The sequence below is a fragment of the Erithacus rubecula genome (genome assembly GCF_903797595.1).
Source record: "Erithacus rubecula genome assembly, chromosome: 5".
Taxonomy (NCBI): domain Eukaryota; kingdom Metazoa; phylum Chordata; class Aves; order Passeriformes; family Muscicapidae; genus Erithacus; species Erithacus rubecula.
In genome coordinates this window covers 42,536,137-42,544,164 of record NC_136687.1, presented here as the reverse complement: position 1 = coordinate 42,544,164, position 8,028 = coordinate 42,536,137, and positions in this window count along the sequence as shown.

Genomic DNA, 8,028 nt, shown 5'->3' with positions numbered 1-8,028 from the left:
GCAGGTTGTATGCAAGTGCAGCTGATAGTGGGGAAGGTTTCACAGCCCTTGAGCTTTTCCCAACTACTTTCTGCCTCCTTTATTGCTTTCATCATCTCCCCAAAGGCTTGGGAATATCTTAGTTGGAGATGAGGGCCCTGACAGGGGGTGCAAGGTTAAATATGTGGTTTTTCTTCATTAATAAGGCAATTTATATCCTGGCATAGAATCACATAGTCATAGAATATACTGAGTTGGAAGGCAATGACAAAGGATTATCTAGTCTATCTCCTTGCCCTGCACAGGACAGCCCCAAGAATCACACTATGTGCCTGAGAGTGTTGTCCAAATGCTTCCTGGACACCATCAGGCCGTGACCTGGTGCTGTGACCACTTTGCTGGGGAACTTGTTCTAGTGCCCAGCCACCTTCTGGGTGAAGAACCTTTTCCTGACATCCAACCGAAATCTCCCCTGACACAATGTCATACTGTTGCCTCAGATTCTGTCCAATGGTCACCACAGAGGTCAGTGCCAACACTTTCTCTTCCTCATGTTGAGGAAGCTGTAGACTGTGGTGAGTCATACATTAGATACGTGGACAGCTAACACATGCTGAAATTTTGGGCTGCCCTCTTTTTATCCTGATATATCCATACCACGCTGCCTGCTCAGGACAGATTCTCACCCCAGCCATGAGGGATGCAATGACAACCACACCCAGCATCTCTTGTATGACAGCATCGCGTGTGCCATCTCCATCTCCCTCCTAACAAGGTCAGGGAGTACTGTTTGCTTGTGATGGTGTCATCTGCCCCTTGTACTTCCAAAAAAGCCACAAGACCACAGGGAACATATTTGGCTGGATCAGCACAGCTACACCCCTGTGAAGCTACAGCCTGTCATAGTCATAGTCATAGTCCTAAGGCTCACATATCTTTGTTTCCAAGAAAAAAAAAATGTAGCTTGGCCTTGTATTTGTGCTAGATGCTGCAATCTGCCCAGAGCTCTAGTTTGCAGTAGATATACTGCTACAGCCAACTCCAGGACTTTCCAAAGGGACTGGCAGCATCCACTCACTGCAGGATGGGTGAGCCGAAGGTCACAAACCTACTCTTCCCTGCAAAGCTCTTCCTTTTCAATGGCAAGAGCACATTCTAAGCATGATCACGGCAAGGAAAAAGCAAGTGGTCCCCTGGAAATCAGCGCCAGCAACCCATTGCCATGATACACCATGTCTTGTTTGATAGCACTGCAGAGATGAGGTGAGGTCCTGCCAGGAGGTCTGCTGCCTCTACTGGGCTTGATCATCTTGGAACCAAGATATTTTGGAACCCTGTGCTTGGGTCTAATTCTGATTTATGGCTGGCTGCTCACCTGTGGGTTTAAAAGGTTTTGAGAAAGGGACTCACAGACTGACGGGCCAGTATCAAACAACCCCTGCTTGTAGGAAAAGGGGTTAAACCAGAGTGAGCTGGGCAGAATGGAGGATGGAGCCACCCTGAAAGGAGAAAATAAGTGCAGTGGTTTATTTCCCAGGATTTCACAGCACAGTCACTGCAAGGAACAAGCAAATGTTCAATGCAGACACTCATGCATTGCTCTGAAGGAAAAATACAGAGACAGGTGGCTTCCAGAAAGGTGGATGTGTGCTGGAGGGTGTATGTTAGCACTTCCCCATGCATTTGGGCACCTCTTGGGAGACTGCCAGCCTCTGAGAAAATCCTTACATACTTGAAAGATCAGGACCTTGTTAGCTTCTGGGCATCCCACTGGAACAGACCAGCCAGATTACAGGTGATTTAAAAATCTTCCCTCATGTTTTCCAGGGAGAGCTGGTGGGGCATCTTACCAACAGCCACCTGAGACAAGGTTAAGTTACAGTGAGCAGTAGCGTAGGCAAAATGGTTTGCATTTATTCATTAAGATTTAATTAAATTAAAATTCTGACAGTTAAATGAAAGAAAGACTACATCTTGGAAATTAAAACCCTACCCTCAGATGGAGAATTAGCCCATTTGAATACTTCTTATGAGAAAATTGAGGCAGTGTTGGAGTCATGGCTACAGGGCTCTCTCCTCCTCCACTTGTTTTCCAGTCTTAGCCCAGTGAGTTTGACATGGCAGCAGCAGAGTTGTCCCAGACATTAAACTCTGGAAACTTTAGGATTGTTTTAAATAATGTGGGCTGCTTGATTAGATGAGCCAACCTCTCTGCCAACACACTTGCTATGTATATGGTAAACACACTCCATATTTGGCTTCAAGCACACTTGCCATGTTATCAATGCAAAAAATTAAGTGGGTGAAATATGTCATAAAGGTAAGAAGATAATCCAAACCTCCTACCTCACTAAAATACAAAAGAAGTCCCTTATTTATTTAACATTACAGGAAAAAAAAAATTAATCTACCAGCCACGAAGACAACACTAATTTAATTTGGTTGCTGTGAGCACTAGGAACTTAATACAGCAAGCTCCTCTGTGAGAAGGCAATTGTTTCTATTTTTGTAGGGACTGGTTTTCATGAGATTAAACAAGATGCCCTGGATGCAGCCCTAGCTCCCTGGGAGCCTGTTTTTGGGCAATATTGCAGCAGCAGTGTTTTTCATGGAGCTAAAAGCCAAGTCAGTGTGAAGCTGTGTGTGATGCAGTTTGATCTGGCAGAGAGCAAAGCTGCTGTGAATCATGAAATAAACCCAAAATACCCATCCTGCATGACACATTTGGAATTTTGTTAAAAAGATTTATGCAGTGTTTTCCCAGGAAGGCATACAAACACTATTTATTTACTTGTCCCGCTCCCATCAAATTTTCATGGAGTGCTCCTCCTCTCTGCTTGAACATTGGAATTTCTCTTCTGATTCCAGGCTCAAGGCAAACAGATACTCAACCAAAAAGACTAAATGCAGCACATACCAAAGAACACCACAAAATGTTGACCCTACAGTAGCAAACAGCTGCAGTTGCTTGAGGTGGCACCCTTCTTGCTCCAACTGCCTACCTTTCTGCCATCTGCTAGGTAAGAGGAACACACAGGTAGAGATTCAAGGAGTACTCCTACACATGAAATCCTACATCTGGGATTTGCACTGGGCTTGGGCTGAGACCTAGGCTGATTTTGCAAGGTAAGAAGCACTGCTTCAGGCTGAAGGGTGAGTGTTGGCCACACCATGTGCCAGCAGGATGTCCACAGGAAGCTGTGCAACTATGTGTCACTGCAGCAGGGATGCCCTATTTCACAGGCACCTGGCTGCTAGTTGCAGGTCTTGGGATGTCAAGGCATGGATTAACCTGTGTGTCCCGTCTGAGACAGGCCTTTGGAATGTCTAGGAAAGGGACAAAATGGAAATCCTGCAGTTTGTCAGCAGCCAGGGTGTGCTCATGTCTCAGATGCTCTGCACAACAATGGTCTCCCCAGAGCGAAAGAACATCAAGGATTTTTAAAGGTCTGGGATGGTTTCTACACTGTGGACAGGGTAGGTATATTCAACCTTGAAAGGGCAGATGTGAGCAGGCAAGAAGAAACTGTCTTTCACCCAGTTAAGCTGTTGAATGTCCTATTAGAAGAAAGCAAGGGGAGCTGGTTTCTTTCCACAGTGCAGAACTGAGAGGAGGCAGTCTCCACTGCATGATATTGAGGTTTGCAAGAGTTCAAAAAGCAATACCTTGAAGAGAAAGTCATCAAGGGCTATTAGATGGAGACACCATGTCTGGCTCAAAAAAGGCTGATCACTGGGTAAGGTTTCAGAGAGAACTGCACCTTTTCCAGTTCTCTCTTCCTTAAGCATGATTTCTTCTTCATTGTTATATATGAATACTGTAGTGGTTGACTCTCACAATTAAAGGATAAATGCTGTGTGTGTTAAGATAAGTTTTGTGGATTTATATGTTATTGTAATATGTCCCCCCTAGTACTCTTCCCCTCCCCCATGTATTGTGATCATGGGATAGCTGGGTAATCGGGGCGTTTGGGGAGGACTGGCTTGATACTACAGCTAACCTCCAATCAAGATGCAAGAAAGTAGTCTCCACCAATGGATGGCAGAGAAGGAGTTAACTAACAAGACTTTGAGAGGGCCTAGGGGAATAAAGATCAGAGTATCCAATTTGTGGCTGAGCATATAGTAGTTTAGTCCTGTGATCCTAGCATGGCCCTTTCTCCTTATTCAGTCCTTTGTTGTATTTTTGTTAAGGTTTAATAAACCTTTGAAATTCTAAAAAGAGAGTATCATTTCTCACATTGTTGTGGTTTTCCTTTTTTCCTTAATTTTGTTCAAAGCTCCGTGAGGATAGAAAGGTGTTATAAATGAGAAACAAAAAGTCTTGATGTTCAGCAAAATTTACATTGTTTTATTTTATATAGACAGAGCAAGCAGCACTGGGGAACGTGAGGGGTCACCACCCACTCCATGCTCCACCGAACCTTAGTTTGCAGCCTCTTCTTATAGTATGGTCTCATTGTAATCAGTATTTTTTGGTTTTTTGCTGTTATAATTTTGCCAGGTAAGAAGTGGTGGTTGAATAAACATCTGTAAAGTCTCTGAGCGATAGTCAGTCTCATAGGTAACCATCTGGTCTTGGTAGATAAAAGCCAGCAAAAATCAGGAAGTCTGGTCTTTGCAGATAGGCAACATTGATCAAACAAAGCAAAGTCTGGAAGCAGGAAGTCTGATTTTGCAAAATCTATTGGATTTTGCAAACTGGTAGTAGATACAACTTATTTAGAAAACATAATATTCATAACAGGGGGATTTAAAACAGAATGATTTAATCATCTATTTTCCTCTATCTAGTGTTCATGCTTCACTTCAAACCTTAGTATTCTGGTTTATACAAACTCCAATACTTTTATAATTAACACAAATATTTTATCAATTATCTCAAAGAAGATAATATGTGGAGCATAGGTAGTCCTAGAGTTATAATGCTTTACTGCTTACTGGCAGTAAGGAAGATCACCTGTGATAGCCTGAGAGGAGGGCAGATTGGCCTGTTTTATAGCCTCCTTTGTCTCCCTGCAGATCTCAGTACTGCTCAGTCATTAAAGAAGTGACTCTGAAAAGTGTTGGCTGAGGATGAGGTTTGCTCTTACTTCCTGCATGAGTGGCTTCAGCATATGCTTCACATCACAGTGGGCTGCACTGTCACCCCAGGCTTGGATCTGTCAAAGTAGGTAGGGCTTTAATGCAAACACTGCATTAATGACAGCAGGAATCAGTGGCTTCAAGGCAACATCATGAGACAAGGGGGACATCCTGGTCCAGGACACCAGTTGTGCTCCTGGCAGTGAGGAACAAGTGCACCTAGGTCCCAACCAGTGCTATGATGTTTATGGAGGGAGCACGCATGGGTGGGTTGGATGAGAAGCCATGATATACCTGCTCCCTTCTCCAGCTGAGCCTCGTGTCAGTGGCCAAGTGCAGATGCAGCCTTCATTACACGGAGAATGAGAAAAAATCTGCAGGCAGATTTTTCTGCAGTAAATCAGAAAGCCAAACACCCTTATAAAAAAACCTGAAGAAATCTCGTCAATGGTGGGTGGGGAGGAACTGTTCTGGGGGTATGTTAAAGCCAGACTAGTTTTCCAAGCAATGATGAATCAGATGTTTTCTTATGAAGTTACATGCATCTAGAGAGAGATGACAAAGACAATTATTTTTCTTGGTATGCCTTACTCAGCAGCTAAAAACAATGATGTGAATGCTAACGGAGATCTCTGATGACAAAGCAATTTTGGGTTGGCTGCTTCTGGAAGAGGAAGACCTTTTCTCATTATTTGAGTTTTTACTCTGATAGATAATGAAGTCAGCCAGGGGGTATGGTGCGAAGGCATCTTTACCTGGGCTGTTCACTCTTGTGTTGAAAGGATGCGTGCAGAACCAGAGACAGGGAAGAGCTTGAACTTACTAAATAGAGGACGGAAAACAGAACAAGAAGAAAAAGTGCTGCGCTTTCTTTTTTTTTTCCTTTTTTTTTTTTTTTTTTTTTTTTTTTTTTTTTTGAAGAATTTTACTTTCTTTGGATTATAGCCAGGTGTGTCCAGCTGTTCATTTCCTTTGAAAAAATATAAAACTGCTGGATCCTGGTCATGAAAGTTAGAAACACATTGGTCCAAGGTGGCATCTTGAGTGAAAGCAGGACTGGAGGGGTAAGCAAGAAGTGTGTGTGACAGTGTGGCTGCTTTAAAGAGTGAAGGCACTACTGGAAAGCAGAGTGGAACACAGAGATGTGTCCAGAGAAGACAATGAAGGGTCACCCACTGCTCATGACAGTTGACAAGGTTTCCACAATGATGAATTCAATCCTAGTCATTATAAGAAGCAGTGAATGCTGCACTTTTTCCAGCCACAGGCTCAATCTTCACAGGCAATCTCCTCCATCTGTGCAGGGGATGCTCAACTGCTCAGGGATGGGTTGCTCACCTTTCTAGTTTTGACCATGCCCTGCATCAGCAGGGAACAGCAGCACTTCACACTGCTCTAAATATCATGTCCAGTATACACTGACCTCATGGACCTGCCTAGCAGGAGACACCTCAGTGAAGCAGGGCATCAAAGGACTGGAAACAGTCCTTCAACATCTATGTAGGTGTATGCGAATATGTATAGACATCTGTCTAAATATGTATGCATGTATACAGAGATGAATGTGTGTGTCACCAAGTGGCAGGTCCCTCATGTCCTCTTAGCATAGCTGTCTCACAGAGCCCTGGATGCCTGCAGTCCTGGGGGGATGCTTTTGGCTTCTTGGTTCAGGCTGGCAGTGATTTTTCCTTCCTGTTCCCAATGTGGAAGAACAAGAGTCAGGTCAGAGCTACACAGGTGAGAAGACTTGTCCCCCACCATCCTGTTCTTGGCTAAACCCGGTCTTGGACTTGTTGCAGCAATCTTGTCCCATCTCCCCAGCAAGGGTGTAGGGAACCTTTGAGCAGGGTTTGGTGACAAGCTGTGAGGCTGAAAACTGGGATGTGTGACAAGGCTGTTGTTAGCCTAAGCATGGACTATGGCATCTGCAGGTGGGGAAGTCCTGGATTCCTTCACTGTTCCCTCCAGGACTCACGGAAAACTCACAGAGCCTGGGAGAGCAGAACAAGGCAGGACCTTCCTGCAGCCTTCTGCTACTCCCCAGTGGCGGTGTGGAGAGGCACCACAGGTGGATCATAATAGGTGAAGCCCGGATGGGAGACAGTGGAGGAACTGTCTCATCTCTAAGTGGAGGTTGTGATTTCTTTCTCCATCTTCCCCAGATCTCACAGTTAATTCTCAGCAGGCTGGGGAACGGTAGCATGACAAGAATGTGGGGGAGAATATCACAAGCCTAGAGTTTTTTGAAAAGAACGAAACACTTTTGGAACCTTTCAGGGCATTAGAGAGTACCTTGTGGGTTTATTTCCCATATCAATGAAAGCTTAAAACTGTCTCAATTTCCTTATCGTAATAATTTGCTTGCTTCTTGAAAAGACCTTCCTCTCTGATTGTGTTCTGAAATAAAAAGCATGAAGACAAACATATCAAGTTTCCAACCTGCCTAGGGTGTTAAAAGCAGTGTAGCTCTGTTGTTGCGGAGAACAAGATGTTGTTTCTTTAGTGTATTCATAAAATTAGTCCTCCAAATTGCCTGAATGTAGTTCCTTTCAAACCCCTCATAATTAAGGGAAATAATACTGTGGTAAACAACACTGTTTCTTTTAGCATTTTGTCAGGCTGTATCACAGCAGATGCTAATATTTCCCAGTTCTCCCCAGTGGTGCCTTAAGTTTGTAAACTTGCATTTTTTCAAGGCTGTTTGGCCTTTGGGAGGTGGGAGGATTTACCCACACACAGATCTCAGTGTTGTTGCTACTCCTACCTATGCTGAGACTCTTGGAGGCTGGAGATGCCTCCAGACAGTGTGACACCACTCTGTTGTTCATTAAAACACCCCCGAAGCAGCTGCTGCCACCACCACTGTTTGCTTTTGCTGGGCAGGGAGCTGGCCATGAGGGTGTAGTTTGGAGGGACATTTTAGCAAAAGAAAGACGATACTAAGACAGCAAAGTAAAAAAATGG